The sequence below is a fragment of the Pongo abelii genome, chromosome 9 (genome assembly GCF_028885655.2).
Source record: "Pongo abelii isolate AG06213 chromosome 9, NHGRI_mPonAbe1-v2.0_pri, whole genome shotgun sequence".
NCBI lineage: Eukaryota > Metazoa > Chordata > Mammalia > Primates > Hominidae > Pongo > Pongo abelii.
Window position 1 is genome coordinate 57,965,094 of NC_071994.2, and position 27,369 is coordinate 57,992,462.

The 27,369-nt window shown below is 42.0% G+C and overlaps 1 protein-coding gene and 1 pseudogene across 2 annotated transcripts in view; one reads left to right on the plus strand and one right to left on the minus strand.

The window, feature by feature from the left end:
* NAV2 (neuron navigator 2) overlaps positions 1-27,369 on the minus strand; it is an 882,771-nt gene that overhangs the window by 847,824 nt on the left and 7,578 nt on the right. For both annotated transcript variants that reach the window (XM_063728134.1, XM_063728135.1), the window contains one exon: positions 23,990-24,036. The gene's annotated coding sequence lies outside the window, so the exon portion shown is untranslated. The remainder of the gene's footprint in view (positions 1-23,989; positions 24,037-27,369) is intronic.
* LOC112135498 (proliferating cell nuclear antigen-like) lies at positions 1,423-2,512 on the plus strand (annotated as a pseudogene).

Sequence of the window (27,369 nt, forward strand, 5' to 3'; positions counted from 1 at the left end):
TGAGGTAATGTCTGTGTCACCACTATTGAAGACTATGTTTGCCATTTTGAGTGGCCCATGGGACAAATTGCTTTCTCCATAGAAGGGGCCACCTCTGCAGCCCTGTAGTTGACAGTGAGTCAAGTGAGCAGGGATTTCATTCTGCCTTGCCATGCTATGTCAGTTTATGACTTTGGATACAGCCCTTCTGCTCCCTGGGCCCTGGGGCCCCAACTGTCAGAGCAAGAATTGCAGAAGACAAACGTTCCTACAACCTTCTCTTGTCCTAGACCCATCCTCATTACGTTTGCCCTATACTCCCCTACCACCTTGATTCACTGCATTTTATTTAACAGTTACCTATGTGATGCTTAGTGTGAGCTGGGACATGTTGTAACTGCTTACATGAACTAACTCATGAAGTGGGTACTACTGTTATTCCTTAAAGATAAGGAAACCGCAGCACAGTGAAGTACTTACCCACTGTCCCATAGCTGGTAAGTGTGGTGCTGGGAATCTGACCATGCATCCATCTTCAGAGTTCATTCTCTTAACTACTATGCTATGCTGCTTCCCTTAACAATTTTCTTTAAACAGATTCACTTTTTTAACATTATTTTTAAAAAACCATTATGACCACTGATTGAAAACCCATATGACTTGCCATAAATAGAAGAGACATTAAAATGCATGACTATTACATTTAAAACCCAATAGTCCTCCAAGTGACTCCTAAGATCATCTCTCAGACCACTTGGGACACTTGTGGACACCTGGGGAGGAAGCACTAATGGCTTTTCTGACACTTTAGGTACCTGCAGGCCTCCCAGGAAGAAGCTTGGGGGCAGACAGCCTTTATGCCTCTCTGGCCCTCCTCTCCTGCCTACAATAGTGCCACTCAGCAATACGCAAGGTAAAGGCTTCAAGGAACTTGGCTACCACCAGCCTGGGGCTTCAATGACTCACTGCCAATCCCTGGGCATGATGCATCCACTCAGGGGCTGGTGACAGCCTAGCCAGAGGAAGCCAGAGGCTTCCTTTGCTCTCTGCTTTCTGGAGCGACAGCCCACTGGAGGCATGTCCAATCCCTGCCAGAGTAACGAACAAGTCTCCACTGTCTCCAGTGATGCCAGCAGAAACTGCAAGGGCAGGAGGTGGAGTGGGTGTGGATCCCAGCATGGCTCCTGGGTTTCTGCCAGGAAGGTACTCTGAGGATAGCAGTCTGTGAATTCCACCACTCGTGCTCCTGAATCCGCACCAGCTCTTCATTAAAAAACCAAGACTTGATTAAACAGTTGCAGGCATAGTGGACTTGTCATCATCTTTTGAGGTCTCAGCCTCTTCCCACTGCGTTTGCCCACTTGCTCTGAGCTTCATAAAGCCAAAACTGGCTAGACCTTCTTCCTTCGCACCTTCCTGTAGCTGTGTCATTGTGACTCCACCATGTTCGAGGTACGCCTGGTCCAGGGCTCCATCCTGAAGAATGTGTTGGAGGCCCTCGAGGACCTCATCAGTGAGGCCTGCCGGGACATTAGCCCAAGCAACTGAATGTGCACAGCATAGACTCATTGTGCATCTCCTCGGGGCAGCTCACCCACTGCTCCAAGGGCTTCAACACGTGCTGCTGCGACTACAACCTGGCCATAGGCATGAACCTAACCAGTATGTTCAAAATACTAAACTGTGCTGGCAATGAAGATGTCATGACGTTAGGAGCTGAAGATAATGCAGACAACTTAGCACTAGTATTTGAAGCACTAAATCAGGAGAAAGTTTCAGATTATAAAATGAAGCTAATGGATTTGGATGTTGAACAACTTGGAATTCCAAAACAAGAGTACAGCTGTGTAGTAAAGATGCCTGCTGGTGAATTTGCATGCATATGCCGAGACCTCAATCATATTGGAGATGTTGTTGTAATTTCCTGTGCAAAAGATGGAGCGAAATTTTCTGCAACTGGAGAACTTGCAAATGGAAACATTAAATTGTCACAAATAAGTAATGTTGATAAAGAGAAGGAAGCTGTTGCCATAGAGATGATGAATGAACTAGTTCAGCTAACTTTTGCACTGATGTACCTGAACTTCTTCACAAAAGCCACTCCACACTCTTCTATAGTGACACTCGGTACGTCTGCAGACGTACCCCTTGTAGAGTATAACATTGCTAATATGGGACTTTTTTTTTTGAAACAGAGTCTCGCTCTGTCACCCAGTCTGGAGCGCTTTGGCGCGATCTCGGCTCACTGAAACCTCTGCCTCCCAGGTTCAAGCGATTCTCCTGCCTCAGCCTCCTGAGGAGCTGGGACTACAGGCATGTGCCACCATGCCCGACTAATTTTGTATTTTTAGTAGAGACAGTGTTTCGCCATATTGGTCAGGCTGGTCTTGAACTCCTGACCTCAGGTGATCCGTCCTCCTTGACCTCCCAAAGTGTTCGGATTACAGGCATAAGCCACCATGCCCAGGCAATATGGGACATTTAAAGTAAATACTACCTGCCTCCCAATATTGAAAATGAAGAAGGATCTTAGGCATTCTTAAAATTCAAGAAAATAAAACTAAGCTCTTTCAGAACCGCTTCTGGGATGCCAGTATATAATAAAGTCTTTTCTGTCACCAAATTTATGATTCTGAGTACACATGTAAGTATAATTTTCTGTAAATAACCTATTTTTCTCTATTCTCTATAATTTCTTTTTTTATTATTATACTTTGAGTTCTGGGATACTTGTACAGAACATGCAGGTTTGTTACATAGGTATACATATGCCATGGTGGTTTGCTGCACCCATCAACCCGTCATCTAGATTTTAAACCACACAAGCATTAGGTATTTGTCCTAATGCTCTTCCTCTGCTTCCCCCAACCCCCCAACAGGCCCCAGTGTGTGATGTTCCCCTCCCTGTGTCCATGTGTTCTCATTGTTCAACTCCCACTTATGAGTGAGAACATGCGGTGTTTGCTTCTCTGTTCCTGTGTTAGTTTGCTTAGGATAAAGGTTTCCAGCTTCATCCATGTCCCTGCAAAGGACAAGAACTCATCTTTTTTATGGTTGCATAGTATTTCATGGTGTATACATGCCACGTTTTCTTTACCCAGTCTATCACTGATGGGCATTTGGGTTGGTTCTGTCTTTGCTATTGTGAACAGTACTGCAATAAACATATGTGTGTGTGTGTCTTTATAGTAGAATGATTTATAATCCTTTTGTTATACACCCAGTAATGGGACTGCTGGGTCAAATGGTATTTCTGGTTCTAGATACTTGAGGAATCGCCACATTGTCTTCCACAATGAATGGACTAATGTACACTCCCACCAACAGTGTAAACGCATTCCTATTTCTCCACATCCTCTCCAGCATCTGTTGTTTCCTGACTTTTTAATGATTGCCATTTTAACTGGCATGAGACGGTATCTCATTGCGGTTTTGATTTGCATTTCTCTAATGACCAGAGATGATGAGCTTTTTTTCATGTTTTTTGGCCACATAAATGTCTTCTTTTGAGAAGTGTCTGTTCATATCCTTCACCCACTTTTTGATGGGGTTGTTTTTTCTTGTAAATTTGTTTGAGTTCTTTGTAGATTCTGGATATTAGCCCTTTGTCAGATGAGTAGATTGCAAAAATTTTCTTCCATTCTGTAGGTTGCCTGTTCACTCTGATAATAGTTTCTTTTGCTGTGCAGAAGCTCTTTAGTTTAATTAGATCCCGTTTGTCAATTTTGGCTTTGTTTGCAATTGCTTTTGGTGTTTTAGTCATGAAGTCTTTCCCCACGCCTATATCCTGCATGGTATTGCCTAGGTTTTCTTCTAGGGTTTTTATGGTTTTGGGTTTTACGTTTAAGTCTTTAACCAATCTTGAGTTAATTTTTGTATAAGGGTGTAAGGAAAGGGTCCAGTTTCTGTTTTCTCCACATAGCTAGCCAGTTTTCCCAGCACCATTTATTAAGTAGGGAAGCCTTTCCCCATTGCTTGTTTTTGTCAGGTTTGTTGAAGATCAGTTGGTTGTAGATGTGCGGTGTTGTTTCTGAGGCCTCTGTTCTGTTCCATTGGTCTATATATCGGTTTTGGTCCCAGTACCATGCTGTTATGGTTACTGTAGCCTTGTAGTATAGTTTGAAGTCTGGTAGCGTGATGCCTCCAGCTTTGTTCTTTTTGCTTAGGATTGTCTTGGCTATGTGGGCTCTTTTTTGGTTCCATATGAAAGTTAAAGTAGTTTTTTCTAATTCTGTGAAGAAAGGCAATGGTAGCTTGATGGGAATAGCATGGAATCTATAAATTACTTTGGGCAGTATGGCCATTTTAACAATATTGACGCTTCCTATCCATGAGCATGGAATTTTTTTCCATTTGTTTGTGTCCTCTCTTATTTCCTTGGGCAGTGGTTTGTAGTTCTCCCAAAAGAGGTCATTCACACACATTGTAAGTTGTATTCCTAGGTATTCTCTTTGTAGCAATTCTGAATGGGAGTTCACTCATAATTTGGCTGTTTGTCTATTATTGGTGTATAGGAATGCTTGTGATTTTTGCACATTGATTTTGTATCCTGGGACTTTGCTGAAGTTGCTTATCAGCTTAAGGAGTTTTTGAGCTGAGATGATGGGGTTTTCTAAATATACAATAATGTCATCTGCAAACAGAGACAATTTGACTTCCTCTCTCCCTACTTGAATATGCTTTATTTCTTTCTCTTACCTCATTGCCCTGGCCAGAACTTCCAATACTATGTTGAGTAGGAGTGGTGAGAGAGGGCATCCTTGTCTTGTGCTGGTTTCTAAAGGGAATGCTTCCAGCTTTTGCCCATTCAGTATGATATTGGTTGTGGGTTTGTCATAAATAGCTCTTATTATTTTGGGATATATTCCATCAATATCTAGCTTATTAAGTGTTTTCAGCATGAAGGAGTGTTGAATTTTATCAAAGGCCTTTTCTGCATCTATTGAGATAATCATGTGGTTTTTGTCATTGGTTCTGTTTATGTGATGGATTACGTTTATTGATTTGTGTATGTTGAACCAGCCTTGCATCCCAGGGATGAAGCCGACTTGGTCGTGGTGGATAAGCTTTTTGATGTGCTGTTGGATTCAGTTTGCCAGTACTTTATTGAGGATTTTCACATCAATGTTCATCAGGAATATTGGCTTGAAATTGTCTTTTTCTGTTGTGTCTCTGCCAGGTTTTGGTATCAGGATGATGCTGGCCTCATAAAATGAGTTAGGGAAGAGTCCCTCTTTTTCTACTCTTTGGAATAGTTTCAGAAGGAATGGTACCAGCTCCTCTTTGTACCTCTGGTAGAATTCAGCTGTGAATCCATCTGGTCCTGGACTTTTTTTGGTTGGTAGGCTATAAATTACTGCCTGAATTTCAGAACTTGTTACTGGTCTATTAAGGGATTTGACTTCTTCCTGGTTTAGTCTTGGGAGGGTGTATGTGTCCAGGAATTTATCCGTTTCTTCTAGGTTTTCTAGTTTATTTGCATAGAGGTGTTTATAGTATTCTCTGGTGGTAGTTTGTATTTCTGCAGGATCAGTGGTGATAACCCCTTTATCATTTTTATTGTGTGTTTTTGATTTTTCTCTCTCTTCTTCTTTATTAGTCTGGCTAGTGGTCTATCTATTTGGTTAATCTTTTCAAAAAAATAGCTCTTGGATTCACTGATTTTTTTGAAAGGTTTTTCATGTATCTATCTCCTTCAGTTCTGCTCTGATCTTAGTTATTTCTTGTCTTCTGCTAGCTTTTGAATTTGTTTGCTCCTGCTTCTCTAGTTCTTTTAATTGTGATGTTGGGATATCAATTTTGGATCTTTCCTGTTTTCTGATAAGGGCATTTAGTGCTATAAATTTCCCTTTTAACACTGCTTTAGCTGTGTCCCAGAGATTCTGGTACGTTGTGTCTTTGTTCTCATTGGTTCCAAAGAACTTATTTATTTCTGCCTTAGTTTCATTATTTACCCAGTAGTCATTCAGGAGCGGGTTGTTCAGTTTCCATGTAGTTGTGTGGTTTTGTATTCTCTATAATTTGTTTAAAGAATAAAGTCTAAAGTCAAATCTGGTCTTGTTAACCTAGAACTACTTTTGCCTTACTTAGAAATACGTCTTGTGATTTTTATAATACAAAAAGGTCTTGACTCTAAATGCAATTTTAAGAATTGTTTTTGAATTTAAATAAAGTTATCTGAATTACAGTGCTTTCATTTGGACCAGGACTGTTGAAACTATCTGCTGAATTATCAGCTAATGCTACCATTTCATGTAAATGTTTTTTTAGTCTAGAGCACCCTGGTGAAGGTCAAAAATACTTCAAACACAGTAGACTACCAGTTATTTGGAGGGATCTTTCAAGCTCATTTTGCTCTTATTCTAACCGTGCTCAAGTAACGAACAGGGGAGAGTAAAACAAATCCTATGTATTTCATCATTTTGTCATTTTAGTTAGCAAAAATTAACACTCTTCAGAAGCCTAATGTGCCCAAAGTCTTGTGGACTTTATAAGACTATAGAGGTAGCATTTCTTTTCAGCCTAGGGCGTCTTTTACAAGAGCTTTGGAAGTTTCAGTAGATGCATGATGGGGCCCTTGGAGTATGGTTGTGAAAAAAAAATTCTCTAAGATAAATACCCTTTTTTGTGACTTCACTCCCTTAAAGGATGAAGATGTCTTAAATTCCATGGATGTTGGACCCAACCCAGAAAGCAAAAAGGCCCTGAAGTTGTAAAGAAAGACTTTAAAACATCCCCAGTAAATGCTGCAAGGTATATTTTGTGTTTGGTAGATTAAATGACTGGTTTCTTTCTTGTATTACTTGGACTGAGTTCTAGTTACTAGACATTACAATTAACTGTATTAATTAGCTGGTATTCATTTACCTCAGTGTGCTTGTGAGTAGGGAAGGAGGGCTGCAAAGGGGCCCAATGGAACTTTTTGGAGTGATGAAAATATTTTACCTAGATTGGTGATCATTCCAGGAGTGTATGCTTTTTTCAGAACCCATCCAATTGTACTTTATTTTGTGTAAATTACACTTTAATAAACCTGACTTTTAAATAACCAAGGTTTTACTTGCATTGGCAGTGGAGGGAGGAAAAGTGAGGAATTGGCACAAGACAAAACGGTCTTCCATTAAACAGTTTTCTTTAACTTGGCGCACACATTCACTTGGGGAAGATGTTTGGGGAACCAAATTATACATGTGCCATTGAGCAGCAGGCTGGGTGCTCAGAGGGCATGGTTGAGTCATTGAGGTAAGAGAAATCGAGCTGGAATCCCCCAAAATAAAGTTTGATTCTTGTCTCTAGCACTTGGGCAAGTGTGTGTGTGACCTCCTCTCTTGGTCTCCATGTCGTCATCTCTAAAATGGGGATAATATCCTGGGCCACCCAGCTCACAGGGCCATTTTTGGGACTGAGTGAGAGAGTGGCTGTGAACATGCCCTGGAAACAGTGAAGCTCCCTATGGATGGGGGCATTTGAGATGATGAGGAATTAACCACCCTCACCTGGTGACACCAAACCTGGTGTCAGGGACAAGGGCAGTTGGTTTTAGATCCGTCCTCTGAAAACAAGGGAGTAGTCCTGCCCACTTCCATGGCCGTCATAACTTGTCAAATGATGCATTATTTGATCCGTAAGATAACCAGACTCACAGGAGGGCAGAATGCCAATGAAATTAAGCATTGGTTTATGCAGGAATGGAAATATTTTTAAACTCCTTATTTTGTTCTGGAATAAAATATAGGTTTGGTTCCCATTGCAACTAGTTTACCAAGTAAAATTTGGCCAGGAGGCATCAGAGGGGGTGGTTCACGGAGGCAGGGAACAACTTTAGCTCAGTTGGAAATTTCAATAGATGACAGATACTCGGTGCAGTTTAGGTTCCAAGCAGGAGGGTTGTTTGCCCAGTTTGGGTTTAGAGGCTGTTACATTTGCGGTCCACTGGCCTTTTGTAATGGGGTTTGGCTGAGCAAGTGACATTCATCATAATGTGCTTTTTTAGTGTTTGCAAGTCAGAATCCATTTGATGGATGACATTCAGCTTTGGCTGTAACCACTAAGAGAATAAGCTGGCACAATGGCTTACCCAGACACACAGGAGACATCTACTCACCCTTCATTCATTCATTCAACAAACATTTATTAAATTCCTATTGTGCTAGGCTCTCTGCCAAACAATTGGAAAATGAAGATACTGAAGATTTAGTCTCTGATCTCAAGGAGTCCACAGTTGAGTAAGAAACAAGCCTGTAGAGAGATATATTACTATATAGGGATGTTAACAGTTATAGTCAATGCCCACACCAGGAGCAGGACAAGGACAAAAAGTCTAAGCATCAGTTCATGATTCATAGAGGAGGTGGCCCCTGGTCTGGACCTCAAAAGATGAGAAGTTCACCAACTAAATGACACTGCATTCTGATTCTTATTTGTTTACTAGTGAATGGGTGTATTTATTTCTGCACGTGCATACATACACACACACACACACACACGCCATTAACTTTGTCTTCTTCATTGCTAACCAGTGAGAAAAACTCAGCAAGAAAAGGACCATTGATACCTGATATAGTTTGGATATTTGTTCCCACCCGAATCTCAAGTTGAATTGTAATCCCCAATGCTGGAGGTGGGGTTTGGTGGGAGATGTTTGGGTCGGGGAGCGGATCCCTTATGGCTTGGTGATGTCTTTGTGATAGTGAGTTCTCATGAGATATGGTCATTTAGTGGTGTGTGGCACCAAACCTCCCCCCCACTGCCCCCACCTATTCTCTCTCTTGCTCCTGATTTCGCCATGTGATGTGCCTGCTTCCACTTCACCTTCTGCCATGAGTAAAAGCTCCCTGAGACCTACCCAGAAGCCTAGCAATGTTAGCACTATGTACAGCCTGCAGAACAGTGAGCTAATTAAACCTCTTTTTATAAACTACCCAGTCTCAGTTATTTATAGCAACACAAGAACGGCCTAATACAATACCACACATAAACCTTCTTCTCCTGACAAGCCAAGGCCCTGGGAAGGGCTGAGGTGACAGCTACAAGCTGGGAAGGCCATTCTCATAGAGCTGCCACTTGCAGTGATAGCAAATAAGCAAAGAAAGTTCATTTCAGATTCTACTGGCTTAGGATGGGTAGCCCCGTGACAGCCAAATAGCCTCGACTTTGAGGAAAAAGCAAGAAGTCAAAACCTAATACCAGTTACTATCAAGACAAAAAGGTAATTATGGCATTTGGTCTGCAGGTATCAAAGAGCAAAGCAATGTTTGATCTTGCCAAAGGGCAGGGATTATGTCATGAGGTTGTGTTAGCCACCGTGCGCTCTGCTACTCAGTATCAGAGGAGCTGGGGAGGCGGGAACTTAATTCTCCCAGCAAGCAGGGAAGGTTAGCAGAACCAGCATATTCAGTAGCCAATTGCCCAAGGTGGCTGCAAACAAAAAGATTAGACTTGCCTAACTGTTCAAGCTGCAGAACAACTCCCGAGGAAGGCTCATTGACTGCAGCTTCAGAAACAACAGCAGAGAGAAGGAGCAAGGAGGAGGGAAGAGGAACACATGTGTTGATCCTGCTCACACCGGCAGGCAAAAGAGCCTCCAGCCAGAAATCAAGTCAATGCAGAAATACTGGCTGAAAGTCACTCATTCTGGGGAAACTAAGAGAGAGGTGACATTCAAAAAATGTAAAGCTGGCTCACGCCTGTAATCCCAACACTTTGGGAGGCTGAGGTGGGCGGATCACGAGGTCAGGAAATCGAGACCAACCTGGCTAACATGGTGAAACCCCGTCTCTACTAAAAATACAAAAAAATTAGCCGGGTGTGGTGGCATATGCCTGTAATCCCAGCTACGCGGGATGCTGAGGCAGGAGAATCGGTTGAACCAGGGAGGCGGAGGTTGTAGTGAGCCGAGATGGCACCACTGCACTCCAGCCTGGGTGACAGAGCGAGACTCTGTCTCAAAAAAAAAAAAAAAAGTAAAGCATCAAGTGACAGCATCAAGATGAATTTGTAGATTTAACCAACCATGAAGATGTACCTCTTAAGTAAGCTAAGTCCCCTAACCCACCACTGTTCCTCTTAAATGGTCACAGCTGGCAGGGGCTAGACAGGCCTCCAAACCAAATCCTTTATTTTATACTAGAGGCATCAGGGATGGTAAGCAGATCAATGGACTGTGATCAAAAGTCCTTCCTCTCACTAGCTACAAGATCTCAGACAAGACACCTCAGCCTGTAAGCTGCAATTTCCTCATCAGTAAAATGGGAACATTAAGACTGATGTCATTTGAATGTTGTGAAGACTAAATAAGACATGTGAGAATGCATCCTAAGGGTTAGATATATTTTTAACCTGTGAATATACCGCGGTTCCAAGAGGTAAAGTGATTTAAGACCAAGAAATCAGCAAATGGGATGCAGAGCTAGAATTCCTGACACCTCAGGTGGTGTTCTTTCTGCTAAGCCACACCTGCCAACATGGAAAGAGTTTCATTTCAAGGGTGCAAATCTTGTCTCCTAGGCAAGCTTCTGTGGGACAAGGATTATGTATTCACCATGCCCCACAATGGTTCTTCGTACTTAATAACAACAGCCAACATGCATGGAGGCTTTACAGTGTGCTGGGCTTTGTTCTAGGTGATTTTCATGTGCTAACTCATTTTATCCACATGTCAAATCTATGAGGTAAGATAGTATTATTATCATCAACTCCATCATTACAGATGAGGAAACTGAGCACTGGTTAAGAAAGTGCCCAAGATCACACCGCCAGTAAGTTGGTTATATTTATTTTCAAATCAAAGCAGTCTGACCCAAAAGCTCTGCTCTAACCACTATGAGGAGAAGCACTGATGTCAGAGCTGGCTGTGTTATCCCAGGAATAAAGTAACCTGCTTGGATGTACAAGACTGGCACAGGACTTGTACACACTAGGAACTCGATCAATTGTTGTTTCCCTTTATTTCACGGAAGTCCTGAAATAAAATAACTTGCCATGTGCAGCCCTGGTGCTGGCTTCTTGCCATCAGGATGACCCAGAAGTACTTCAATCCTTTCTGCCTCTCACATAGGACTCATGGAAATTTGTCTTAAATGCACTGGGCCTGGACTTTAACCAACAAGGAGAAACATTCAACCTTGCTGCCAATCAAAAAACATACATTAGAATTGCATACTTTTAGACTGAGTGCAGTGGCTCACACCTGTAATCCCAGCACTTTGGGAGGCTGAGGTGGGTGAATTGTTTGAGCCCAGAAATTCAAAACCAGCCTGGGAAACATGGAGAAACCCTGTCTCCACAAAAATACAATAATTAGTCAGGTGTGGTGGCACATACCTGTGGTCCCAACTACTCAGAAGGCTGACGTAAGAGGACTGCTTGAGCCCAGGAGGTAGAGACTGCAGTGAGCAATGACTGTGCCACTGTGCTCCAGCCTGAGTGACAGAGCAAGACCCTGTCTCAAAAAACAAACAAACAAAAGCCTATATACTCTTTTCACCTATCAAATTAGAAAAAAAATTAATGATAATATTTAATGCTTTAATGCTGGCAGATGTGCGGTAAAACTGATATTCCTAGACCCTGTTATAACAGTATAAATTGTACTTCACAGGAAAACAGTTTAGCCGCATATAGTTGACTCTTGTTATTCACAGTGGTTATATTCTATAACGTCACCACTAACACTGAACTAATGAATCCTGAACCATTGCTTCTAGGGGAGTCATGGGGTTAGGCTCCTGTGATCCTCTGGTCACATCTTCATCAACCAATCAATGCATAACCTTGTTTTATGTGTGTTTCTGTTTAAAGACACGTTATTTAATATACTATATACTGTTGATTAACACTGAACTCACAGCCAACAGCACTACAACTCAGGCCTAAATGATGCTCAAACACACATATTTTCTCTGTAAGGTACATCACAGCCTTCTTGCACTTAGAAACACAAGACAGCACATCAATACTATGATGGGGGTCATTTTAAACAGCAAAATCACCCACATAAAGCACAAAAATGCAAAAGCCATAGCACTAACTAGACCGTGAAAAGGACATTCGTTTATAACTGAATCACAAAGGCAAGTGTCACCTTGCTGGACCTCAGCTGTGAATGTGCATGACAGGTGTCTCACTTGCTCTCACAATGTGCATGTCCAAGAATGACCATGAAAGCACAGCCAGCATTGATTTGGGAGTTACAAATAACTGTTAGCATGCAGATGAACTCACAAACTCAGAATCTGTGAAAATGAGGACCAACTGTATATATTAAGAACCTAACAAGCTTGTGCACACTGAAAGGCATGGGTGACAGAAATCTGGATTTGATTTCACAAGCAGCTTTTGAACTGATCTTATTTCAGCTGAAAAAGATCCATCTGAGTCTAGATTGTGGGCTCAACTGGTAAGAACTACTGTTCAGTTCAGGCTGAGCACTGCAGCAAGGAGAGTTAAAGGCCCAAAGCTTAGATTTGGGGATGGGAAGCATCACAAAACCAGGCACAGGCTCCCCTGCCCCTCACAGACTCCAGGCCCTGGCCTCCAGGGAGAAAGCTCCCACCAAGAACCAAGCCCTTCTCAAGTGTCTGCTGAACCCACAGTTCTAGGGATAGCCAGGAGGACAAAGCCCCTTCTCCTTTTCTGATTTATCTCTGCCCCTCTTCACCTCTCTGATCTGTTTGTGGTACACTGGCCTCCTTGCTGTTCCCTGAACACACCAGGAAGGATATGGTCCCACCTTAGGGCCTTTGCACTTGCTGTCTGCCCACCTAGAACACTCTCTAGACATTTGATGGGCTCCCTCCCTACCTCTTTCCTCTCTGTTCGGTGAGGCTTTCTCTCCCCTCTCTGCCTTCCCTGTTTTGTCTCCATAGGAATTACCACCATCTGATAGATCATTTGTTTTGCCTGTTCATTTATTATCTCTACCCCATGTAAACTGGGGAGAGGGGGATTTTATGGTTCTTATAGTACCCCTATTCCTAGAGGAAGGCCTAGCACATAGTACGCACTCAGTAAACTGTACTATTTGTTAACTGAATGAATGGATGTAAGATACTAGTAATAATGATAGTGGGAATTAACATTTTTGCATCAGTTACTGTGTCGGGTGCTTTACACGGGTTACCGCATTGAAATTCCAAAGCCTTAACACGTGAACACTGTTATGCTTATTTTGCAGAAGGAACCAAGGCACGGGGAGATTATGCAACTTAATTAAGGTCAACCAGCCAGTAAAAGATTGAACTGTAATAAATCTCAGATTTTTCTGACTCGAAAGTCACTATACCAATTTTCAAACTTTCTGTGGTTAAGGAACCAGTTGGTGTTTTTCTTCTTCTTCTTCCCAGTCTATCATAGATTGATAACAGAAAAATGAAATGGGGGAAATCTACAAAACACAATATGTGCTTGAATGTCATGGCACTGTCCAAGTTTTTAAACACCTTCAATGTTTGTACTTACCTCCCCACAGACAGGTAGAAACAGTTTGGCCTACAATGCAGTTTTTGAGTATATTGAGCTCTGCATTACACCCAAGGAATCAAATACTGTCGTCCTGAGTTTCTAGGTCATCTGGGGACTGAGGTTGAGGCTCCAGGAGAAAAGTCCATGATCTCTTTTACTTGTAGGAAACTTGAAAATGTCTCAAGTCAAGTTTCCTTCATTTGACCCCTTACAGTTGTTAGAAGTGGGTCCTCTCACCCTCAATTTTCAGGTAAGAAAACCTGTTTTTCCTCTGCCCAGAATGCCTCTCCTCTGGGCTCTACAGGGGGTCACCTCCTTAGAGTGACCCTCCCCAACCAACCATGCAAATAGCAATGCTGACCCTCTCTTATCACACAGCTTTATTTCCATCGCAGCATTTTTTACCATCAGAAATTATCTTTTTCCTTGTTTACATATTTGCATTCTCTCATCCCTCTTTATATTAATAATACAAACTCCAGGAGGGTGGAAACCTCAGTTCATCAGTCCCTCTACCCAGCAAAGAATTTGGTCCCTTGAAGAATTAATTGAATAATGCATTAAGAAAAAAGAAACACGGAATGATTAAATAGCTTACCTAAGGTCAAAAGCAGATAAAGTCCTGAGATGGAAATCACATCCACTCAGTTCTTCAACAGAGAATGTTTCAGTGTCTCTTTCTCCAGCACGGGCATGGAGCTGGGCACTGGGCTCATGGTGGTGGATGAGAGAGGGAAGACTCCTGTCTTGATCCGGGCCCACAGGACTCAATCCCAAGCACAGCGGTTCTCCTCCCTGCCTTTCTGGCCCTCTCCATGTTCTTTCATCTGTACATACTATTCTGTTTTCAAACACTTTCTCACAAACAATCGTGTTATTGTGTAAGCAGGATATTGTATTACACTCGCTTTTAGCATTGCCAGATAAAATGCGTTATATTTAAACTGCAAATAAACAATGAATTATTCTTTAGTATGAATATGTTCCATGCAATGCTCAGGAAATACTTATACTGAGAAATTGTTCATTGTTTATCTGAAACTCAAATTTAACTGGCTCTCTTGATTTTTTTCTTTCATTTTTTTTCCCGTAAATATGGCAAGCCTACACATTTTACTGATTAGAAAACTGGGGCTCAGGGAGGACAGAGAACTCCAGTAACTTGGCCCTAAAGGCAGACACCAACACCCAGCCAGAGAGCCAGAGCTAGCCCTATCCACCATAGAACAATGAACTCAATGTTTCTTGAGTCAGAACACCTGACCCCCCACAGCTCCTTTTACTTCTTTCTTAAAGACCCAGTGCTTCTGAGCCCAGGCCAATTCCAGCATGGCTGTCCAAATCCATATCCCCTGAGGATTATCTTGCCATTGAAATGTCTTCCTGGCCTCCAGCAAAGAAGCAGTTGCCATGTCTATGTTTAACCACTTTTAGTAAATTTTTCTTCTGATGATAAAAATACCTACTTGTAATATATTTACACAATGGAACACTACACATCAATGAAAAAGGAACAGATGCTGCTACATACAACAGAACAGCTTGGTAAGTTTTTATATATTTATACACATCGACCTAAAGAAATAGCACTGAGTAAAAGTCTCAACACGAAAAAAGAAAACATCTGGTATGGCTCCATATATATGAAGTTCAAAAATAGTCACAACTAACTTGTGGCAGTAGAAGTCAGAACAGTGGTTTCTGAGGGGTGGGAGTCATTGGGAAGGGACATGAGGGAACTTTCTGGGGTTTTCATGATGTTCTGTATCTTAAGCTGGGTGATGGCTTAAGATTATATATAAATATATCTTAAAACTTGCGTGTTCACTTAAGATTTGTGTACTTTTCCAGTTGTAGATTATACTTTAATGAAAAATTTAAAATAAACAATACATGCTGACTGTAAAAAAATACCTAGAGTAGACAAGTATTTATTTATTTATTATTTATTTTTATTTATTTATTTATTTTGAGACGGAGTCTCGCTCTGTCGTCCAGGCTGGAGTGCAGTGGCGCAATCTCGGCTCACTGCAAGCTCTTCCTTCCGGGTTCACGCCATTCTCCTGCCTCAGCCTCCCGAGTAGCTGGGACTACAGGCACACGCCACTACGCCCGGCTAATTTTTTTTTGTATTTTTAGTAGAGATGGGGTTTCACCGTGTTAGCCAGGATGGTCTCGATCTCCTGACCTCGTGATCCGCCCGCCTCGGCCTCCCAAAGTGCTGGGATTACAGGCGTCAGCCACCGCGCCCGGCCAAAGTAAACAAGTATTTTTGAAAAATTAGGCCGGCCGTGGCGTAATGGCCAAAGTAAACAAGTATTTTTTAAAAATTAGGCCGGGCGTGGTGGCTCACGCCTGTAATCCCAGCACTTTGGGAGGCCGAGGCGGGCGGATCACGAGGTCAGGAGCTCGAGACCAGCCTGGCTAACACGGTGAAACCCCATCTCTACTAAAAATACAAAAAAAAATTAGCCGGGAGTGGTGGCGGGTGCCTGTAGTCCCAGCTACCTGGGAGGCTGAGGCAGGAGAATGGCATGAACCCGGAAGGCGGAGCTTGCAGTGAGCCGAGATTGTGCCACTGCACTACAGCCTGGGCGACAGAGTGAGACTCCGTCTCAAATAAATAAATAAATAAATAATTTAAAAATCATCTGTACTACCACCACTGGGAGATATCGCAACTAACATTTTAGAGTGTCTCCTTCCAGATCTTTTTCCAATAGCATTAACTTTTCATGAGTATTTCCTAAGAGAGGAATTCAGGACCTAATGCCAATCAGTGGAGGTGCTAACTTACTTAAGAGTCTAAATTTCCTGGACGTGACTTTCACTTACCCAGGAAGCCCTGACGCAACTAGATTTAATTTGACCATTTTTAGAAAAGCATGGAACAATTAACAGCAAATAAATGGAATTTAAATCAAATTGAATACAGCTTTTCAATGATATGTCTTAGAATTTAATTTTAAGCACAGTAATGAATAGAAAATGAAAGCTTGGCTTTGGAGGAACTCAGGAGCCTTCTGGGACCATGAGTGCCACCTACTGGTCACGGCCTGCCATGACACATCCCATCATCTGTGTCACCCTCCTTAATTAAAAGCCCCAACTATGATGCCTCCTTTTCTCATAAGTTTATACATCTCCTCCAAGAGCTTTCCAGACATCTGTTTCTCCAGTGCATTGTATACGTCCTATAACATAGAATTATCTTAATAAATATTTGCTCAATGAATAAATGGATGGATGGGTGGATGGATGGATGAGTGAGTAGATGGGTGGATGGATAGATAGATAGATAGATAGATAGATAGATAGATAGATAGATAGATAGACAGACAGACAGACAGACAGATAGACAACAGATAGACAGACATTCTTGCACCCCATTGTAAAATAAGAGAATAATCCCTATCCTACCCACCTCATAGTCTTTTTTCAAAGAATAGATAACCACTGGTAAAGACCATAGGGATATGAGTGAATATTATGACAGCCAATGCCAGGAGACTGTAGGAGTCAAATGGTGACCAGGGTAAGCAGTGAGGCTAGAGATACGTAGAGCATTCAAAACAGGAAACCTAAATAAATGTGAAAATGTCTTGAGCCAGGAACTTAATAGGAACTTGAAAAATGTTAGCTCTTTTCCCTTTCTTCTGTCCCCGTTTACAGCCCCAGCTCTCAAATCCTTTCTATAGTATATAAGGAGTTAAGAATGAAGATCTGACCGGGTGCAGTGGCTCACTACCTGTAATCCCAGCACTTTGGTAGGCTGAAGCAGGAAGATTGCTTGAGCCCAGGAGTTTGAAACCAGCCTGGATAACATAGTGAGACTTCATCTCTACAAAAAAAATAAAATTTAAAAAAAATTGCTAGGCATGGTGATGCATGCCTGTAGTCCCAGCTACCTGGGAGGTCGAGGCTGCAATGAGCCATGACCATGCCACTGCACTCCAGCCTGGGCAACAGAGCAAAACCCTGCCTCAAAAAGAGATCTGTCCTTTCCTGGGCTCATTCAGAGGTAAAGTGATGTTCAATGTTTGCCTGTTGTCAGTTTTGAAAGAGGCCAAGATCACTGTGCTTGTAATGTGAGCTGGCCCATCAAAGCCCCTTTCAGTTAGGAAAAGTGGTTTGTGAAACATCACTGTCAGTCTGGCTGATTGCGAGGTGCCCATCTGAGCGTGTCCACTGTTGACAGCATTTGACAAGCATCGTGCGGGCCTCACTTCTAGATGCTGCACAGTGGGGGCTCTGTTCTGCATAAAGACCGCATGATGTGGCAGAAAGAATACAGACAAGAATTAGGAGGATTAGGATTTGCCACTCACTGGCTGGGTGACCTTGAGCAAGTCAGCTTGCCTTTTGCCAGTATATAAACCACTTCATTAGAACAATGTAACATGATAATGCCTGGGAAAACGCTTTGTAAATTAAAGCACTGGACCCAGGTTAAGGTGTGGCTATTAATAGAATCCCAAGTGGGCCAGGTGCGGTCACTCACGCCTGTAATCCCAGCACTTTGGGAGGCCAAGGTGGGTGGATCACCTGAGGTTGGGAGTTCGAGACCAGCCTGACCAACATGGAGAAACGCTGTCTCTATTAAAGATACAAAATTCGCTGGGCGTGGTGGCGCATGCCTGTAATCCCAGCTACTTGAGAGGCTGAGGTAGGAGAATCGCTTGAACCCGGGAGGCAGAGGTTGTGGTGAGCCAAGATCGCGCCATTGCACTCCAGCCTGTGCAACAAGAGCGAAATTCCATCCCAAAAAAGAAAAAAAAAGGAACCCCAAGTGAACTTCTGCCCCAGAGGTGGCCTGACCCAGCTGAAAAACCACAGCCCCAGCTACTCAAGAGGCTGAAGCAGGAGAATTGCTTGAGGCCAGGAGTTCAATGATGTACTATACAATTATCGCACCTGTAAATGGCCACTGTACTCCAGCCTGGACAACTTAGTGAGACCCCCATCTCTAAAAATTTTTTATTTTAATAAGCAAAACTGCAGGTAGTGTCACTTGCACAGATCTGGATCAGACTTCTACTGATGAACTTCAACACTATTTTAGCAGCTACATAACAAACTTTTTCATGTTAAGCTTATGGTCCACTAAGACCTACCCCTGATGGCTTTTTTAAAATATGGACTACACTCCTTCATATTTCACCCACTCTTTGATTGGGTAATTGACATTTTTAAAGCTAAATATAGACTTTGTGTTACATTTCCTCTAGATAAATTTAATATTATTGCTTTGGTCCATCCATCTGGGCTATTAAAATATTTTTATTACTACTTTGGCCATTCCATACATTACCTTGCCCTGCTGACTTGGCGAGAGTTGAACATTTCAACAGTGTCCAATCCATTCATCCATTCAACCTACATTAACTGAGCACTTACTACTCTCTAGATGTTACGTAGGAGCCAAAGATGCAGAGGATGTATCTGACAGGGGGTGACAAGTACTGCTGCAGAAGCAAGCCATGGGCTCACAGAGCAGGGAATCTCTATTGCTGCCAGCAGCAATGGAAAAGTTTCCCAGTTTATGAGACGTGGCAGAAGCCAAGACCCATTCTCCTTTTCTTTCTGAGCATACTGCTGGGCTGTATTTTCCAGCCCCCAATGATTCTTGGTGCTTCCACATTAATGACCAGGTCTTTCTTCCTGGGCAAATAAACGGATGAAAGTCCACTGTGGTAAGCCTTTCATGATTTCCTCTGCCTTCCAAGCAAAAAAATATCTGCAGGTGGCAGTAGTCTGTCCTTATCTTTCTGACCTCATAACCCTACCTTCATCCCCTTGCTAGTACACATGTCCATTTGGCAAATATCAGTAGAGTTCCCACAAAGGGCCAGGCACTGTGTTAGGTTCCATCGCATTCTCTTAAATCCTCTCTGAGTTCAAAATCTCCACACTGGGGAGTGGTGCCTTCCCCATCCTGGTGGGTCCCCTTCTCCTTTGCATCCTTTGCTTTTGCATCCTAGCTTAGATCAAGGTCTGGGCATCTGCATCCGTACACCCTTGCTTAGCACCAGGCATCCAAGCCACTGTGTAAAGGTGCTGCATGAGGGAAGGAGAGGACAAGGAGCACTCTGTCCACTTAGTCTCTTGATTAGTAGAGCACTGTAGTAAGAAAAACCTGGACATCAACTGAAGAGACAAGGGCTCAAGTCCCAGACCTGTGAGCAACCAACTCTGTGATTTCGGATACGCCCTTCTGAACTTTATTACAAAACAAGCTAAATAGACTTTCAGCTCCAATATTGTGATTCTTTCTAGGCCAATCCCTAATTCCTGGTTGAACCCTCTATTCTATTCTAATCTAGATTTACAATAAAACAAACAAACAAACAAACAATTTTAAGAGGCAGAAGAAAGGGAAAAGAGTTTAGCCAGCCTTCCTTATACCAAAATGTCTGCTGGCAACATGCAGCCTAAAGCTGAAAAACAATTGCTAAGGGTTATAATTCCAGAATATCCTCAGATTTGTCCTTGCCCATAACCTGATTTCTTTTAGGGCCAGACTAATTGTGTCCAGACTCAAGCTCCATGCTAAGTCAGGACTGACTTCAATTATTCATGGAATTTCCACACTGGGATGGTTTGGGAGATATTATTTGCAGATGTATTTATCCTTTCCCATCTTCAGGAACTCTTAATAATGAGCTGTTTGGATAGGCAAGTCCCTTAGCTTCCTTGAGCCTCAATTTCTTCACCTGTCAACAAGGAACACAGTTCCTCCCTTGTCTTTGGCTCTTGAATATCTTTGGTTCTGTGATTGCAGGTGCCTCAGCCTGAGATTTCACATGCAGCTCACAACCAATAGCAAACCATATAGACATTAAAAAAAAAAAAGAATGCCATATGATGATTAAACTCAAAAGGAATTATGCAATTAGCAAAGGACGTTGATCACACAACATGTGAGTCTAATTGCAGTGCATGCAAATGTTTGCTAAATTAGATAAATATGGGTTTGCAGGCACTCTGGTGCACAGATTGAGTTGTAAAGTTAAGGAAAATATAAAAGTTAATTATAAGATGGGAGTGATAAACACGGGGTATGCGCACTAGGCCGATTAGGATTATTAACCAAGTAATCACCTCATGCCAAAGGTGGAGTGTTATAGGAGTTGTGGGCCCACACTCTGACTACTGTGTAATGAAGTTATCATGTTTTATAGAACATGAAAAACTTGCTTCATTTTTACACAGCACCTGTCATCTGAAATCCATAAGCCCACAAGGCTGCTCTTATAGGAGTACACCTATTAGCCTGCCAGGACTTTCTATGTAGAGGAAAAAGAGTGCTGGAAAGGTAATTACAGTGGGAGTCTAGGTCCTGGAAGCAGATTGCTCAGATTTGAATCCTGGGTCAATCACTAATTCTTTGACTAGCTCAGCTCACCATGCCTTTACTTCTTCATCTCTATAATGGAGACACAATATCACCTACCTCTTAGGGTTATTGCAAGAATTAAATTATTACTTTGAATAGCACTAAGAATACTGTGACACATGGGAAACAATAAATAACTTATTTCTTATTATTTGCTTTTCACTGTTCATTAATTTACATGCAACAAAGGGACCACTACATATAAGGCACTATGCTAATGACCATAGTGGGGGATACACACACATGGGTTCCATCATCACATTGGTATATAGGGAGGAAACGTTGGCACACAAATAATTACAGTGAAGCAACATATGAGAAGAACTGTTTAAGTGTTTCAAAGTGTTCAAGGTGGGGGGATCATTCCTGCAAGGTGACTGGAGAAAGCTTCATTAAAGACAGGCCACTTCAGGCAGACCATGATGAGATCTTTAGCAGAGGGGAGGTTGGGTGAGAAGGTGTGTCACATTCTAGGCAGAAGACACCTCATGAGCAAAGATGCTGAAGTCAGAAAATCCCAGGCAACATCAAGTTATTGCAGGAAGTGATGGGCAAGGCTGGAAAGGAGTTGATATGTTTTGGCTGTGTCCCCATCCAAATCTCATCTTGAATTATAACTCCCACAATTCCTACAATTCCCATATGTCATGGGAGGAACTGGTGGGAGGTGATTGAATCATGGGGGTGGGTCTTTCCCATGCTGTTCTCATGATAGTGAATGGGTCTCACAAGATCTGATGGTTTTAAAAATGGGAGTTTCTCTGCACAAACTCTGTTTTGCCTGCTGCCATCCACATAAGACATGACTTGCTCCTCCTTGCCTTCCACCGTGATTGTGAGGTCTCCCCAGCCACATGGAACCGTAAGTCCAACAAACCTTTCTTTCGTAAATTACCCAGTCTCGAGTCTGTCTTTATCAGCAGCATGAAAAAGGACGAATGTAGAAGCTTTGAGGTCTACCTGGGGGGACTGGGGGGTGTGTCAGGTCAAGCACTGAGTCTTAACTTTATCTCATGAGTCCCTGGGATATTTTAAATGAAATAGGACAAAGCAGTGTTAAAGGAAGATGAGTCTGGCAGGGTGAGTAGAAAAGATGGAAAAGGGAAAGACTGGTAACAAAGGGAGCTGCCAGCTACAGCAGTGCCCCAGATGTGTGGCAACAAGGGTAAGAATGAAAAGGCAGGGGTGAAGGGGGGACACTGGGCCAAAGTGTCAAGACTCAGTGACAGAGTGGAGGTACAGAGCAAGAACAGGGAAGAGGAGGAGAGGATGGTGAGGGTTTTAACTCGAGCAGCAGGGACAGAAAAGAAGTCATACTCGTCCTCCAGAGGTTCTGATTCCTGGTTACCCAGCACTTTATCCAGATAGGATCTCTGCAGCAAGAGGCAGCACAGGGCAGGATTTCCCAACACAGGCTTGAGAGTCAGACAGCTCAGGGTTTCCTGCTAAGCTGTGTTATCTTCACCAAGTTTTAACCAGAGCTTCCATTTCCTCTTTTGCCAAAGGGGGATTGAAGACAACATACCTCAGGGATGTTGTGAAGATTAAATGAGATCATGTGATGATGAAGCACCTGCACATGGGCAAAATCCTGGGGCGGGGGAAGAGGCCAGTGCCCCAAAATGCAGAATACCAGAAAAGACGAACAAATAAAAATGATAAATATTTTGCATTAAAATTCTCCTGAACAGGGGTTGTTCACGTTTTAATGATTCAGAAGCTCTTTGTGAATCTTACAGCACCATCAGCACCACCAGCGCCACCAGCATACTATCACTATACTGAGGCCTCAAGGAAGCGCTAGCTGGCACATATTCAAGTCAGAATAAAGATAAACCAGCTCATCACACTGATCTGGAGCCAGAAAGAGGGAGAGCAGTGATCAACAATCCCAGATCCTGCTGGTGGGCTCAGCCTGTGAATTTGGATAAATTTCTCCCATGCTTTCATCAAAGAGCCCAACAGTTTTCTTCTCCTCCCCTTCCAGCAATGCTAGCTTCCACATGCCTTTCCCAATTTCCTGTGACGAAGGTTGTAGAGACCATCCCAGGGGCTGCTGACCAGTCAGCTGGTATGCGTGGACTTCAAAGGCCTGTTGACACAGCTGCACACCACTGGGCCAAGGGCCAGTGGCAGGCCTGCCTGAAATGCTTTATCCACACCTTGACAGCAATACAGGCCTCCCCAAGGGGACCAATAAACCATCTCAGCTCTGGGATCACTGTTATTTAGTCAACAAAAATTCAACATACAAATGCAAACTGGTTCCACCAAGTGGGCCACTGGAGTTTGGAAATTATAACCTGAATCTCTGCCTGATCCGTTTTCTGCCACTGCAGAACTCTGCTCACAGCTGATGTCTTATTACGGACAAAATTGTCTTTCAGCCAAGCTGCTGTTACTTTTCAAAAATACCCAGATCATTCTGAGATAATCCTTATGGGTACAGAGAGACAAAAAGAAAGCAAGCTGCGAAGCAGGAGATTAACCCCAGTCCATCAGACTTCAAATCCTGTGCTTTTTCCAGTTTTCAAGGAAAGCTCGACATCAGCAAAGACGTGTACAGTGCTGGGAGATTTAAGTAATCAAGTCTACGCTCCCCATGTCACAGGGGAGACAAGTGCAGCTCAGAGGAGTTCAGTGACTTGTCCAAGATCACACAGCAAGTGACATCTCCTACTATGAAAACCAATAAGCTAGCAAGAGATTTGATCATATTAATAAGACTATGTCCTTATAATCAAACAGCAATTAACATTTTCAAACAATATTTTTACACATGTAGCCTCCGCTAGTCCCATACCATCAATGAAGTGTTTATGCCATAGATATTACCAGCCCATTTCACAGAGGAGGAAACTGAGGCTCAGAGAGGTAAGTGGTTTCCCTAAAGTTGCAGAGCTAGTAGGTGTCAGAGTCGGGAACTGGAGCTAGAGTCTTCAGATTCTAAGCCAGTTGGCAAGTGTTAACCAAATCCAATTCTATGCCTGGGCCTGTACTTCGAGCAATTAAGAAATCTCTGTGCTGGGAGCAAAGAGACAGGAAAGTGAAGCACAAGAGAGGTGATATTTACTAATAGAGCCAATTAACTAGACACAAAACCTTAAATTATGATGCACTGACTAATTCTAGTAATAGATAAGAACATGTTACCTTAACGTATTTTTCCTCTTCAACATGTCTTTCTCAAGCCATTTCTCCTTTAAAAAAAAAAAAAAAAAAGATAAAGCAGGCTTCTAGTTGTAAGGATTCCAAAGACACTGGGCATTCGCTCAGCTGAGCAGTGAACATAGCTGCACCTGCAGTAGAGGCAGTGGGAGATTGGGGAAGGGGGTGGAGGACACAGATTCTGCTCCTTAGAAGAAACAATTTCCTCGCAAAAGGTTCTTAGACACAATCTAGCTATTGGGAATCTCTATGAAGTGATTAAGAAAGCAAAAATAAACACAAAGGCAGATACGCATTTCTCTGGATTGGTTTGGATTATATTATATATAACAACATACGATAATAATAGCTATTAAGTACTTGCCATGTGCTAAACATTGTGCTAAGTACTTTGCATCTATTATCTTATCTAATCCTCATGACAGCCCATGAAGTATATTTTAATCCCAATTTTAGGGAGTGGGGGGAAAGGAGGTTCAGAGAGGTTAAGTCATTTGCCTAAGGATTCACAGCTATAATGATGAGATGGCCTTTGAACCAACCAAGGTCTGTTTCACCACAAAGTCCTAATTTTCATCCACATCTTATCCTATCTCAAGGAAAGATTACAGACTAGAAGATACTTCTCTGTCCTCCAGACCCTGATTTCTTTAAAAGCAGCCATCTTAGGCCAGGAATGGTAGCTCACACCTGTAATTCCCAGCACTTTAGGAGGCCCAGGCAGGAGAACTGCTTGAGACCAGGAGTTCAAGGCTGCAGTGAGCTATAATCAAGCCATTGCACTCCAGCCTGGGTAAAAGGGCAAGACCTTGTCTCTAAAGATAAAAAAAGGGAAAAATAATTTAAAAGTAATGTCATTTTGTATTCTTCAAATCAACTTTAAAACAATTTTAAATTGTTATCTCAAAGATTGAATCTGTAACAAAGCTTAGCACTATTTTATCTATTTTTTTAAATAAAAATGCTTGTTCCAATTTTTAATTTTTTTTCAACTTTCATTTTAGATTCAGGGGATACATGTGCAAGTGTGTTACCTGGATATATTGCAGGATGCCAAGGTTTGGAGTATGAATGATCCCATCACCCAGGTAGTGGGTATAGTACCCAACTGTCTATTTTTCAACCTTTGTCCCCCTCCCTCCCTCCTCTCATTAGTAGTCCCCAGTTTCTACTGTTGCCATGTTTATGTCCATGAATACCCAAAGTTTAGCTCCCACTTGTAAGTGAGAACATGTGGTATTTAGTTTTCTGTTCCTATGGTAATTCACTTAGGACAGTGGCCTACAGCTGCACCCATGTTGCTTCAAAGGACATGATTTCATTCTTTCTTATGGCTGTGTAGTATTCCATGGTATGTATATACATTTTCTTTATCCAATCTACCGCTGATGGGCACCTAGGTTGATCCCATGTCTTTGCTATTCTGAATAGTGCTTTGATGAACATGCAAGTACATGTGTCTTTTTGGTAGAAAAATTTGTTTTCTCTTGGATATATATCCAGTAATGGGATTTCTAGGTCAAATGGTAGTTCTGAGTTCTTTGAGAAATCTCCAAACTGATATCCGCAGTGACTGAACTAATTTACATTCCCACCAACAATGTATAAGCATTCCCTTTTCTCCACAGCCTCAACAACATCTGTTGTTTTTTAACGTTTTAATAACAGCATTCAGACTGGTGTGAGATGGTATCTTATTGTGGTTTTGATTTGCATTTCTCCATTGAGTGATGTGGAGCATTTTTTCATATGTTTGTTGGCTGCTTGTATGTCTTCTTTTGAGATGTGTTTGTGTCTTTTGTCCATTTTTTAATGGGGTTATTTGGTTTTTGCTTGTTCAATTATGTAAGTTCTTTATAGATTCTGGGTATTAGACCTTTGCTGGATGCATAATTTGCCATTTTTTTTTTGCATTCTCTAGGTTGTCTGTTTACTCTGTTGATAATTTCTGTGGTTGTGCAGAAGCTCTTTAGGTTAATTAGGTCTCACTTGTCAATGTTTTTATTGCAATTGCTTTTGAGGACTTAGTCATAAATTCTTTCCTAAGGCTGATGTCCAGAGTGGTGTTCCCTAGGTTTTCTTCTAGGTTCTTAGTTTGAGGTCTTACATTTAAATCTTTAATCCAACTTGAGTTAATTTTTTTATATCTTGAAAGGCAGGGGTTCAGTTTCATCCTTCTGCATATGGCTATCCAGCTATCCCAGCACCATTTATTGAATAGGGAGTCCTTTTTTCATTGCTTATTTTTGTCAACTTTGTTAAAGATTAGATGCCTGTAGGTGTGTAGCTTTACTTCTGGGTTCTCTATTCTGTTCTATTGGTCTATGTGTCTGTTTTTGTACCAGTATCGTGCTGTTTGGGTTACTGTAGCTTTATAACATAGTTTGAAGTTGGGTAATGTGATGTCTCTGGCTTTGTTCTTTTTTCTTAAGATCGCTTTGGCTATTTGGGCTCTTTATTGGTTCTGTATGAATTGTAGAATTTTTTTCCAATTCTGTGAAAAATGATGTTGGTAGTTTGATATGAATATCATCGAATCTGTAGATTGCTTTGGGCAGTATGGCGATTTTAATGATACTGATTCTTCCAGGTCATGAACATGGAAGGTTTTCATTTGTTTGTGTCATCTCTGATTTCTTGAGCAGTGTTTTGTAGTTCTCCTTGTAGAGATTCTTTCACCTCCTTGGTTAGATGTATTCCTAGGGGTTGTGTGTGTCTATTGTAAATGGGATTGAGTTCTTTATTTTCCTCTCAGCTTGAATGCTATTGGTATATAGAAATGCTACTGATTTTTGTACATTGATTTTGTATCCTAAAACTTTACTGTTTACAGTTCCAGGAGCCTTTTGGCAGAGTCTTTAGGGTTTTCTAGGTATAGAATCATATAGTCCACAAAGAGATGGTTTGACTTATTATTTTCCTTTTCAGATGCCTTTTATTTCTTTCTCTTGCCTGATTGTTCCGGCGAGCACTTCTAGTACTATGTTGAATAGGAGTGGTGAGAGTGGGCATGGCATCCTTGTCTTGTTCCAGTTCTCAAGAAGAATGCTTCCAGTTTTCATGACGTTGGCTATGGGTTTGTCGTAGATGGCTGTTATTATTTTTAGGTATGTTCCTTCGAGGCCTAGCTTCTTGATGGTTTTTATCATGAAGGGATGTTGGATTTATCAAAAGCTTTTTCTGTGTCTATGGAGATAATCATATGATTTTTGCTTTTAATTCTTCGTATGTGGTCAGTAACATTTATTGATTTGTATATGTTGAACCAATCTTGCATCCCAGGAATGAAGTCTACTTGTTCATGGTGAATCAACTTCTTGCTGTGCTGTTGAATTCAGTTTGCTAGTATTTTGTTGAGAATTTTT